The sequence below is a fragment of the Prionailurus viverrinus genome, chromosome D4 (genome assembly GCF_022837055.1).
Source record: "Prionailurus viverrinus isolate Anna chromosome D4, UM_Priviv_1.0, whole genome shotgun sequence".
Taxonomy (NCBI): Eukaryota; Metazoa; Chordata; class Mammalia; order Carnivora; family Felidae; genus Prionailurus; species Prionailurus viverrinus.
The window spans coordinates 65,575,518-65,589,359 of NC_062573.1; the positions used below are offsets into that span (position 1 = coordinate 65,575,518).

At 37.0% G+C, this 13,842-nt stretch overlaps 1 long non-coding RNA gene across 1 annotated transcript in view; it reads right to left on the bottom strand.

Moving 5' to 3' along the window:
- The window catches only part of LOC125149834 (uncharacterized), a 30,687-nt gene extending 17,211 nt beyond the window's left edge, over positions 1-13,476 (bottom strand). The window contains exons 1-2 of the long non-coding RNA XR_007146082.1: positions 13,466-13,476; positions 7,342-7,344 (exon numbers count right to left, since the gene is read on the bottom strand). This is a non-coding gene — a long non-coding RNA (uncharacterized LOC125149834). The remainder of the gene's footprint in view (positions 1-7,341; positions 7,345-13,465) is intronic.
- Between the last annotated feature and the right edge of the window lie 366 nt (positions 13,477-13,842).

The window sequence follows — 13,842 nt, forward strand, 5'->3', positions numbered from 1 at the left end:
AAGTACCATCATTAGTCACTAGCAAGAAATGGAGATAATTTTAGGGTTTTGAATAAACAGTTATCAACAATTTTTTTTAAAGTAAATTTAAAGTTTTATTTATTTTTGAGAGAGGGGCAGAGAGAGAGGGAGACACAGAATCCATGAAGCAGGGTCCAGGCTCTGATCTGTCGGCACAGAGCCTGATGTGGGGCTCGAACCCATGAACCATGAGATCGTGCCCTGAGCCAAAGTCGGATGCTTAAGTGACTGAGCCACCCAGGCACCCCATCAAGGATATTTTTAAAACTTTAAATCAATCTTTTGAGTAATACATGCTGTGATGATTGAGAACAAATAAAACATGTTGATGGAAGTAAAGGATGCAGAGGGAAATGGCAAGCATTTGAACAAAAATTAATATATGCCCAGGGGCTATGCAAACCATTGAATGATAAACACAATAGAGGCTTTATAGAGACCATGTAAATGAAGGAGCAGAGCTGAGAGTAATCAAGGGTGAGCAAGAGGCATATGCAAGGTATAAAACATTCGGGATAGAAGAGGCTGGAAGAGATTACAGAATACATTTAGAGAGTGTACAAAAGCTCGGGCAAATCAAAGGTGGAAAATGAAGGGAAGATTGCACAAGAGGATTGATAATAAGGTGTGTTTCAAGAACATGAAAACAAGACGTCTGTAGAGAAGGCAAGAGTCTCTCACAGGTGGCAAAAGTAATTTATTGAGAGAAGGGGTAGAATTTCTGAACAAGATAATTAAATGACTCAGTTGTCTTAAGCATTAATGATGTCAGGAGTGGACGTACATCTCTCAGAGGAAAAACTGGGAGAAATCAGGCCTATATTAGCAAAGCTAGAAAGGAAATGGATTGAGGATTTTGGAGACTTATATAAGCTTGAATGAAACATGATTCCTCTAGGGAATCTAACAAGCTTCCTGATACTATGAAGGTTGTTGAACTTGTCAGGACCTCAGTTTTCTTAGCGATAAATTGAAGGGGTTGGACAAGATGAACTTTAAGATGACTTTACTCAAAATGTGGCCCATGAAACAGTAGATCCGTGTTCTATTTGTTACCAGCCTGGAAAAATTAGTACAGATTTTGAGAATGTTTAGGAACTTTTATAGCAATTTGACATTGTGGTAGTAACATCGAAGAATGTGATTTTATGTTTTACAAAGTATTGGTCTGCAGTGGATTTGACATTAAAAAAAATGGTCCTTCACTGTAGATTGGCAATAATTATTTTAAAACATTTTTCAACTTTAAAAGTTATGCTTACATATTTTCAATGATTCAAACTTCCCTGAGCTATGGAGAAGTCTGATTCATTCTAGTATTAACTTGCTAGGGCTGCCGTAACGAAGTATTACAGACTGGGTGGCTTAAACACAGAAATTTATTTTCTCACAGTTCTGGAGGCTGAAAGTCCAAGACCAACGTGTCAGCAGGTTTAGTTTCTCCTGAGGCCTCTTTCCTTGGCTTGCAAATGGCCACCTTCTTGCTGTATCTTCACCTGGGCTTTCCTCTGTATGTATGCTTCCTTAGCGTCTCTCTGTGTGTCTTAATCTTATAAGGACACCAGTCAGATTGTGTTAGGGCTTTCCTTTTAATAGCCTTTTAGCTTAATTACCTCTTTAAAGGCCCTGTCTCCAAATACAGTCACATTGTGAGACCAAGAGTTAGGGCTTCAATGTATTAATTTGGGAGACACAATTCAGCTCATATCAATGCTAAAGCAAACTTCATTTCCAAATCATGATTTTATAACAGCCTAAGCAACTGATGGATATTTTGGGGGTTTCTTTGGTTTTTGTTTATTTTTACTTAATGACCACCAACATAAGAATTGGTTATGATATGTTTTCATTTAATTTCAATTTAGGTATATTTTTTCCTCAAACAATGCCCCCATTCCAAATAAATTAACTATGCACAACTGAAAGATATTGATGCATTTGATTTTTTTTCTATCCTCCCATCATATAGAAGTCTATCTATATTTTGTTATCCAAATTCCCTATATGCTGTCATTTTTTTCCTTTTATTTAAATCAAGTTTTAGGAATCTCACATTTAATCTCATAAGCTAAATTTCTAGAAGAAGATCTACTGGGTCAATGAATAGAGCATTTCTAAGGGTCTTCTTATCTACTACAAATTGCTCTACATTTCAGGAGTATAAATTGCCCTCTTCCTGGTAATGTGTGATAATATCTGTTTGGTTTTTTTTTCTGTATTCTTGCCAGAATCGATGATTATCATTAAACAAATTTGAAAGGTGGAATGTGATACATTATTTTTGTGTATGTATTTCTTATCACAGATAAAAGTCACACCATTTTTCAAGTTTATTGATTACTGTGTTTCTTAGTCTGTGAATTGCCATTCAGTTTAGTATGATGTGCTTTCAAAGAGGACAAAGGACATATTGCCCTATAATAATTTTACCTTGTGGTCAGAAATGGGCATAAATTCAAAGTACTGTAAAGCTTTATAAACTTGTTTGCATTTTCTTTTTCCTCCCTAAGTTTTCCTGGTTTCCATTAATCTACTCTGTTGAATAACTTCTCTGTGCTTGCCTGTGGAGGTCCAGAATGCAAAGTGTGTTGAGAAATGCATCACAAAGTTCAACACCCAGGCTATTTTCAAGCCAGATCTTAAAGAAAGGAAATCTCTAAATTCATCAGAAAGAATATGAATTAAACTTGAAATTTTTACTTTGTCACATCTTATCTGTACTGTGCAGATATGTCTCTGCATTAACATTTTTGCTCAACAAGAAATAGACATGGAACACAGAAACTCTGAAGAACAAGACTGAGATGTGACTTGATTTTCTTTGGCTTCCTACACACTTTGCCTGTGAAGTAATAAATACTTCAGTTTACCTTGCAGTCTATCTTGTGCACGATTTATGTCTGACAGATGGACTGAGACAGACTTTTCTTGTATTGCCAGGCTTTCAAGGGGTGTTCTGGGGCCTACACATAAACCCTCACCTCCCTGAGAAGCCAGTGTTGAGTTTGTCTGTGTTACACAAAGGACGACTGAATTCCTGAGAACATTTTTCATTACATGAAGAAACCACTTCCTGTCACACAACCAGGAGAACTTTGTGCAAAAGGTAGAGAGGTGAGAGAGAAAAAGTTTGGAAGAACTGAGAGTGGGGTAAAAGAGCATCTGGAGACCAATTACAAGTAAAGAATTACTTAAGATGGTAAATTTGCAGCTCTCTGGCTGAATTTGGGTTACAAATATTTTTGGACAGTAAGATTTGCATCTTGTTCCATTTTGGGGGGTTGTTACCCACACATAAAATAAATTTTACCATTGTACAGGGACTACAGACACCTGGGTGGCTCAGTCGGTTAGGCCTCTGACTTCAGCACAGGTCATGATGTCACAGTTGATGAGTTAGAGCCCTGCACTGCACTCTGTGCTGACAGCTCAGAGCCTGGAGCCTGCTTGGGATTCTGTGTCTCTCTCTTTCTGTCTCAGTCCCTCCCCTGCTCGTGCTCTGTCTCTCTCAAAACAGGTAAACTTTTAAAAAAATAATAAAAATTTAAAAATTAATATTTACCATTGTAATCATTTTCAAGTGCAGTGGTATTAAGTACACTTTTATTGGTGTGCAGTCACCACCATCATGCATCTACACAACTTTTCTCATCATGCAAAACTAAAACTGTGCCCGTAAACAATAACTCCCCATTCCCCCCTATCCCCAGGTCCTGTGAACCACCATTTTACTTTTTCTCTCTATAATCTGACTAATCTAGGTACCTCGTATAAGTGGAATCATGTTATTCTTCTTTTCGGGATACTTTATTTCAATTAGCGTAAGGTCCTAAGAGTTCTTCTTCCACGTTGTAGCAGATGTCAGAATATTCTTCCTTTTGAGGCTGAATAATATTCCACTGTAAGGATATATCACATTCTGCTTATCTACTCATCTTTCAGTGGACACTTAGGTTGCCTCCACATTTTAGCTATTGTGAATAATGCTGCTGTGAATATGGGTGTAAAAATATCTCTTCGAGACCCTGCTTTCGAGGCATTTGGGTATATGAAAGAAATAGAATAGCCAGGTCTTATTTTTAATATTTGAGAATCCATCATAGTGGTTTCCATTAGCAGCTGCATCACTTTACACTCTCACCAACAGTGTCCAAGGGTTCCATTTTCTCTACATCCTTGCCAACACTTGTTATTGATTGATGATTGATTTTTAAGTAGCCATCCTAATAGTTGTGAGGCAGAATCTCACTGTGGTTTTGATTTGAGTCTCCTAACAGTGATTTGAGCATCTTTCTTTTTTTCAAATTTTTGTTTTAATGTTTATTTACTTTTGAGAGAGAGAGAGAGACAGAGTATGAGTAGGTGAGTGGCAGAGAGAGAGGGAGACACAGAATCCAAAGCAGGCTCCAGGCTCTGAGCTGTCAGCACAGAGCTCGACGTGAGGCTCGAACTCACAAACCATGAGATCGTGATCTGAGTGAAAATCGAATGCTTAACCAACTGAGCCACCCAGGTACCATGAGCATCTTCTTTATGTGCTTATTGGCCATTTTTATATGTCTTCTCCAGAGAAATATCTATTTAAGTCCTTTGCCCATTTTTGAATTGGGTTGTTTGTTTTTTTCCTTGGTGATTTTTAGGAGTTCTCCTATACATTCTAGTTATTAACCCCTTATCAGATATATGACTTGTAAATAGTTTCTCTCATTCCATGGGTTACTTGTTCACCTTGTTGATAGTGTCCTTTGCACACAATATTGAAATTTTCATGAAATCCTATTTGTCTATTTTTTTCTTTTGTTGCCTGTGCCTTTTCCATCATATCCAGGAAATCATTGCTAAATCCAGTGTTCTGATATTTTTGCCTTATTTTTCTTCTAAGAGTTCTCTGGTTTTAGCTGTTATGTTTAGGTCTTTGATCTATTTTGAGTTAATTTTTGTATGTGGTGCTAGGTAAGGGCTAACCTCATTCTTTTGCATGTGGATATGCAGTTTTTCTAGCACCATTTGTTAAAAAGACTGTCTTTTCTCCCACTGAATGGTTTTGACACCCTTGTCAAAAATCATTTGACTGTATATGCAAATGTTTATTTCTGGGCCTAGTTGTAGGCAGTTAGTGATCTTTAAATAATAAACTTCCGTGTGTACCCTCATATATCAAATAAAAGAGCTACTAACAGATTTGTAACCTATCAATTATTAATATTTTTCTATCGGTTGGAGTTGCCTGATATATTTTTCTTTTGCCATGAAAAAAGAAATGATCATTAGGCTTCTTAGTGTTAAAAATGATCAGTTTCTTTAAAAATTCAATATCTTATCCCTCTTTAATTGCAGGATGTTTGCCATATTTTCTGGGATATATGATGCAAAGATATGTTTGGCATACTTTTCTGAAGGGGGAAATTTTTTTTTTAATGAGCTGGAAAATAATTGGTATTTGCAACTTAAGAATAAGTTTCTTTACCATGGTTTGAGAGTCAATGAATTTTTGTACCAAGTATATGTACTATAGGAATACTTACATGTGTCATATGTGAGCCAGGTGGTCATATGTGTAATTAAAGTAGCACAGGATCATCTGGCTTTGGGGGAAATGCACACGAGTACATTCTCTAAGTAACTGAAGCTTGTACATTTAAATACAGTATTTTTTACATGTAAAGTATTTATTTTCCCAAGTGCATTACACTTGATTTTAATTTTGGGAACTGAAATATTAAACCACAAGTTTTCCTCATTTTTTGACATTTCAGCATTTTCTTTAAGCGTAAAATATTTTATTCCCACGGTAAATAGTCTTATTATTTTTGTTTGGATTCTTAAATTAGAATATTTTACAATTATTTTTCTGACCACTTCTTTACTCAGCCTCTAAACAACTATTTTTCCTCAGTAAGTATCATCTTGCTTCTGATTTATTGCATTTATTCTGCTGTGGGCAAGGTTAGAATTTTATGTAAAATAAAAGTAAGCCACTTTCTCTGAAAAAAGGTGTGAAGAATTCTTTCAAAATTTTAAAGACTTTGGACTTTAGAGTATGTGTTTTATGAGAGTATATGATTTTCATTACTGTAGTATTGGTTGTATTCAGGATGATCTAGACTAGAACTGCTTTTTGTGCTCAAATTTGGTTTGTCATTAATTAAAATCTCTTTAGTTACCTTTTAGAAGAATTTATCGGTAATTACGGTGTGTACAACCTGTCTAATGATGGGGTTTTGGAATGATGGTGGGGTTCGGAGCCAGTGGCCAAAAATTAATTCTTGAAGCATCTTTGGTGCAAAAACGTTATTTTATTAAAGCATGGGGTCAAGACCCGTGGGTAGAAAGAGCTGCACTGGGGTTGTGAAGAGAGACTGCTTGTATACTGTGGAGTTGGGGGAGGTGAGGTCAAGAGGAAGTTTCCTAAAAGGATTTCCATATGCTAAAGAGGGTTTACAGATTACTGGAGGCCTAGCTATTGTCAAGCTAAGGTTGTTTTTCCCTCTAGCAAAGCATTATCATGAAGATAGTAGGGAATTCCTGGAGATTGGACTAGTGATAAGATTGCCCTTTTCTTGTAATGTTACTAAGATATTTGTAAACTGATGGAGGCTCTATCAGTTTAACCCTTTGTTTTCTGTCCTTTCCTTTGTTCTTGGGCAGCCAGGAGTGCCTGAGGAATGTCACACATATCCCACCTGGCGGGGTGAGGGGGGCTGCTGTTTGCATCATAGCAGCTTGCCTTGCTCCCTCATCAATATTTTGCCTTTGCCATACAGTCTGCTAAACACTCAATGTGAAGAGAGATGCCCTGTTTCCATATATCAGGTGTCAGGCTGACTTATTTGCCTGAAGGCTTACCCACAAGTTACTGCTCAATCCAGTATTGATAGTTGTACTGTACGGGTGTTGGTAAACTAGTTGTTCATCCCTTTTAGTTATAATTGCCCACATTTCAAAACTTATTCTATGTATCAGTTCCTTGGAAATTCTGCTTTTAATTCTTTGTAAATGTCTTCTGGGAGGAATAATGCTGCTATTAGTGAATCTTTAGTATTAGTTGCCTGGCTGTGACAGGGCTTCCTCATTGGTTATTTACTCAAAAGAAACATGTCTTTTCTACTAACCCTCATATTTGCTATTTTTAATGCCTTTCTTTCCTTTCTGTATATTCAAGTGTCCACCTTATATAATTTTCCTTCAGCCTGAAGTTCTCTTTTTGAAATTGTGGCAAATTTGATCAGATTTATCATTTCCCCCAAAATGCCTTTATTCACCATCCTTTCTGAAAGAAGATTTCATCAGATATAGAGCTTTGGGTTGACAGTTTTTTACTATCTTTCAGCATTTTAAAGATGCGATTCCATTGTGGTCTGATTTCTATTGTATCTGATGAGAAGACAGGTAATCCATATCCTTGTCACCTATATAGTGTGTGTCATTTTTCTGATTGCTTTCAGGATTTTCTTCTTTACCTTCAGTTTTCAGCAGTCTGACTAAGATGTGTGGAGGAAAGGGTTAACTCAGCAGGCCTAGGCTACTCAATCCCTACACATTCCCAAGGAAGGCCTATCTTCAAGACTGACCTTTGGCTGGTTTCTGGGAGATAAACTCTGAGACCTTGTAATAATCTGCCTGATAAGAATGTTTTGGTATGCCTGAGGGGGGCCTTGAGCCACATGATACCAGTTTGACCTAGTAGTTTATGTTAACAATATGATTTGTGGTGAATGCCTGTTTTTGTTCTGGGAGGCTAGAATTTGGATAGTTGAGATCAGTTATGCAGACACTGCTTGCCAACATGAATGACCCCCAATAAAAACCCCAGACACCAAGGTTCAGGTGAGTTTCCTTGATTGGGAACACTGTACATGTGTTGTCATACATCATTACTAGGAGTCTAAGTTGTGTCTGTGTTAGCTCCATTGTCAACACAAGATACTTTCACTGGAATTACTCACTGCAGAGCATGAATATGACAAAATTTCTGAGTCTGTGACTCTGTGACTCAGCAAATCATTGAGGCAGAGGTGGTCTGGAGGACTTGGAACACAATTGGCATCTGAAGTGAGATTTGCTAGAATATCTCTGACTCACCAAAACATAGAAAAAGCATTGTTTGCGAAAAAGAAAAATGACAAGCTCTTGATGGTTAGATGGCTACCAAGTCACCCATAGTATTGCTGCACTGCAATCAAGTACTGGAGGCAAAAGTTGCCATTGAAATTTAGACGTGATCAACCCAACTACTGAGCAGTTGGCTCACTGTATCCTTAAGAAAATGCAAAATAATGAGAAACAAGATAAGCATTCAGTCCCTTGATTATTTTTCATCTTGATGATGATGATGATTTTATAACCAAGATGAAATTAAGGGAGTGTATTAGGGAGGATTATAGCACTGTGCTAAGATTAGATTTTGCATGGTCTAAGCTATGGCCAGTGGCCTCAGGGCCACTAGCAAGGGAGAAAAATGTACTGCCACAACAGATAACTTCCCTATGCCTTTGGTCACCAACCAAGTAGATAGTCTTGGAGTTAGGCAATTTGGAGAAACTAACACACTATTGAGACCAGGGAACATAGTGTGAAAGAGTTGTCTCATTTCGTGGATCAATATGACAGTTTTCTGCAGAACCTTGAAAAAGATGAATTGTGAGAGGGACTAAGCTAGGAGCAGTCCCCTTTGTTTTGAATGCTGCAGAATAGAGGAGCAAGTTCAGGTAGACGCAGATCCCCCTGCTTACTATTGAATAATAACAGGTGGTTGTACAAGCATATTCCACAGTTGAGAATATTGCTAGCTCCTTGTCATAAAACTGCCTGAATAAAGATTGTATTTGAATGGGGGTCTGGACAGCATCAGGCTATGTCTGAGTTGCAAAAACCAGTAGCTTAATCAATGCCCTTGAGTTTTTATGATCCAGACTCAGAAGTCGTTTTGAAGTATCTGCAAGTCCCACTTAACACAGATTGAGCCTTTGGCAAAGCCCATGAGTGCCTCCCAGTAGGGACACTGGGATTTGGATCAGAAGGTTTACAGACATTTTTGTAAGATACATGTTGTTTGAGAGACAGTTGCTGACTTTGATTGATACTGCCTCCATGTCCAGATGATGTAAGATCACCTTCAAACCTCAAATGTCCATAGTGCCTTGGTCATTTTCAAAGATACAGTCTAATAAGGAAGGCAAGAGAATGATATGATCTCTTAGCATAACTGTACCAGATACTCAAAATGCTGAATCTGTATTGTTGCCAAGATTACCTTTGCTTTTGAAATTTGATGAGATGGAATGGAAGCCTGCAAACCTGAGTGACATTGCCCTGGGAAACATTCTGGTCTTACAGTATGATGCTGAAATAGACCAATTTTTGATGGCTGAGAGGAATTCTAGTAATGTGCCAGTACCTTTGGACTCCCATTTTCCAGTTACAAAGAATATCATTTGGGAGGAGATTTCCAGGAACTACTACTAGCCAGATCATCAGATCATGTCATATACAACTGCTAGGAGATTAATCATGGTGTAACTATAAACCTTGATGACCACATGCATAGAAAGACCTATGGTTATAATGGACAAAATGTGGCAGCTGCATTCTCAGCATGCCACAGTGTGCTGTGTACAAATGCATAGCACTCTTATTTTTGTGGATTGAAACCTATTAAACAGTATAGGGAAAGATAATGGATTTATTATGAGAATAAAATAGTAGGCTTTATATATTTGGGGAACAGTCTGGGGAACAGTCCACAGTGAGACAAAAAAGGCTCTGGGAAGCCTTGTGGCATATTCAGACTAAGCAAGTCTTGGGGTGACTGCCACTTATCTAACACTACTATGGAGAACACACCATTTTGGGATATGCTACATGTAGCCTAACTGCAGTCAGGCCACTCTGTATCAGTGGCAACAATATACATGATGGATTAAACATTGGCCCCACGGAAACTAATACCTGGATAAAATGCATAATTATGAAATGCCAAATTTATATTAATACCAAAGTTAATTTTCTTTTGTGTGGTATTTGAGGGTCAACATGATAGTTTTCCAACATTATGCCCACAATATTCCTACTCCTTGGACTTTAGTCATGCCATCACACACATTTACTACATCAATTTCTTTTTCTTATGCTGTTTCCTAAGCCTGAAATATTTTCCCTTACTTTACCTTATATAAACCAAACTCATCTTTCTAGGCTCAATTCAATGGCAGTGTTTATAGATTCTTTCCTACTAAAATTAGTATTTGAGAACTTGGACACTGGGGTTTTATTGTCTGAGTTCAAATTCTGTGTTTGCCATCTATTCTATTTGTGATTTTGAGCAAGTTACCTTCTCTGGGTCTCAATTTTCTTGTGAGAAAAAAGGAGACATTAATAGCATCCATCTCACAGAATATATTTGAAGATTAAATGTGATAATACATATGAGGCACTTCAAATGCCTAGCCAAGGAAACACTGAGTAAAAGTTAGCTATTCAGTCTCTAAGTCAGAGTAATAATTGGTTTCTCTGTATATTCATATTGGTTTCCTCTATTTCTGTCATAGGGCTTATTATATTCTGCTTTATGTTAAAGTGATATTATGCCATAAGTTCCTTGTAGTTGAGTGTAATTTATCCCCTTGTGTTCTCCCAGTAGCTAACATACTGCTTTACACATAGGTGATATTTATGAATGCTTTTTTAAAAAAAGAAAATAGTAAATAAAAATTAGAGGTGACACTATGGATAACATGTTGATTTTAACTAAATTTTTACAACTAGCTTGGGATCATAATCTTAGCAAAAGGAAACAAAGGAGCAATTAGATAAAATTTCAGTCCTTCCTCCTTTCAATGTCTCAACAATTTTGGCCTGAGGTATATGGTTCTGTATGTTTATAGCAAATTGTAAACTCAGCAGTAGGAACTGGATCTTGAGTTGCTACTCTTGAGTTTCTGTTAAAAATACCTGAGTTTAGACATGTGGTTTTCCCATTAGGTATGGTCAACACTTGGTATTATAATTTTCCCTGCATTAAAACATATACGTTAAGACTGATGCTTCTGGCATGAAGGAATACCAGGGATAGTATTTACCATCCTACCTTAAATGACTAGGAAACAGGAAAACTATATGAAAAGCAATTTCTGGACTTTGGAAAATAAGCAACATAGAGAAGTGATACCAGAGGACAATAAAACAAATGGAGTGAGCCATATGACTCCCCCAGGTTAGTATCTAGTGAGACCTTTTCGTCCATAGTGCTGGAAAACAGAAGCTCAACATAACCTAACAGCTTTGCTGGCTAAAGATGGAGAATTTGGAGATTGTTGAAGGCAAGTTAGCTATATTTTGAGGGTGCTATACAGGAGATTCAGAGAGGCTCTGCAAAGCGATTCCCTAGAGTATCTGGCTAAGTATTGATCTATGCATGCAGGGGAGTAACTGCCCAAGGTTAGGGGAAAAACTAGATAGAAGTTTGGGGGAGAAAGCCAGAGCTCACACAGGCTGGAAATAAGTTTTCATTCTAAGGAGTCAGAATTAAGGAAACCTTGTGCTACAGTTTATCATGTAGAGTCCTGAGGGTATTTTCTCAGTGGTGGGACCAAATTAGCCATAGACTAAAACCTGATGTAAAAAGCTTAAAGGAACTTTAAAAATGATCAATATGATTCCCAGTACCTAACAGAATCCCAGAACAAATACCAATAATACTTAAATGAATAGAACAAAATCTAGTTGTATTTAGGCTATTCCCAGCACAACCAATCAACATAAAACACAATGCCAATCATTCAGTAACAAATTATGAGACATTCAAAGAAGCAAGAAAATATTATGAATACTCTGGAGGGGGGGGGTTCCCAGAATTGACAGAGATGATACATTTGATAGCTAAAAACTTAAAAATATTTATCATAAATATAATCCATATATTTAAAGCATAGAGAAAAACCTTATGTGGATAAGGAGAGAAATGGAAGAGTATAAAAGGTACAAATGAAATTTCCAGAGATTGAAAAATTGAACACCCAAAACAAAATATGCACTGAAGGGATTAACAAAGATTAGGGACACTATAGGAGAAAGAGTAGTAAATTTGAAAATAACAAAAGAAACAACCAAAGAGAGATAAAAGAGATTGAGAGAAGAACGAAGGCATTAGGAAGTTGTGGTACCATATAAAGGGTCCTTATTTTATGTTTGATAAGATTATCAGAAAGAGTGGAGAGAGAAGACGTGACAGAAAGACCATTTGAAAAAATAATGGCCAAGATTTATCCAATTTTTTTGAAAACTGTATACTCACAATTCTAGTAATCTCACTGAGAGCTAAACAGACAAAACATGAATCAAGCCATGCCAAGGCACATCACACTAAAGTTTATGTAAACCAATGATAAAGAAGAAAAATTTTTTAAAGCAGCCAGAGAGACAAGGCATAGTAAGTACAGATGAGCAACGATAAAAACGATATCAGATTTTAAGTAATTGTGCATGCCAGAAGACAATGGAACAGCGTCTTTATGTATTTATTTTTTAAATTTTCTTAAAGGTTATTTATTTATTTTGAGAGAGAGAGACAGAGAGAGCATGAGTGAGGGAGGGGAAGAGAAAGACGGAGAGGGAGAATCCCAAGCAGGCTCTGCGCTGTCAGTGCAGGGCTCCATGCGGTGCTTGAATTCACGAATGGCGAAATCATGATGTTAGCTGAAACCACAAGTTGAATGCTTAATCAACTAAGCCACCCAGGTGCCTGCATTTTTGAAATACTGAAAGAAAAACATGTAGATAAGAACTCTATATCCAGCAAAACTAGCTTTGAAAAATTAAGTAAAATAAAGACTTCTCCAGACTAACAGTAGCTGAGAGGATCCATTGCCAGCAGATATGCACAGGAGAAGACATTGACAAAAGTTCTTCAGACATAAAAGAAAATGATACTATATGGAAATATGAATCCATATAGAAGAATGAAGGGCACTTGAAATAGGAGATGTGAGTAGATAAAAGCCTTAAAAAAAATAAGAGTAGGAGCATCCTGGGTGACTCGGCTGGGCGACTGGCTCTTGACTTCGGCTCAGGTCATGATCTCACAGTTCTTGGGATCGAGAACACACAGGCTCTGACAGCACAGAGCCTGCTTGGGATTCTGTTCTCTCTCTCCCTATATATCTGCCCCTCTCCCCCTTGCACATGTTCTCGCTCTAAGAATAAATAAATAAACTTAAAAAAATAAAAATAAGAGAAAATATTTGTGACCTTGTGTTTTAGGCAAAGATGTTGTAAATTGAACTTAAGAAGTATGAACAGTAAAAGAAAAATGGGTGAATTAAACTTCATCAAAATCGTAAAATTTTGCCCTTCAACATATTCTTACAGGAGCATTATGTCAAGGCTTTGGTTCAGAGAAAATATTTGCAAAATATATGATATATCCAGAATATGTATTTGGTATAACACACAACTCCGTAATAAAAAGATAGCTTGCTGAAGACATAATTGGGTAAAACTTTGTGTGGACATTTCAGAGATAGCCAATAAGCTTATAAAAAGATGCTCAACATCATGAATTATTAAGAAAATGCAAATAAAAACCACCATGAGATACTTCCGTCTACCCACCAGAATGGTTTTAATCCAAAAGACTGACAATGAGAAGTGGTGGTGGGGAGGTGTTAACAACCTCATACATGGCTGGTGGAAATGAGAAATGTTACACTTGTATTGAAAAATAGTATGGCAGCTTCTTATAAAGTTCAACATACACTTATTATATGACCTAGCAGTTCTATTCCTAGAATTTTGCCCAAAATACATAAAATTGTATATCCCTTC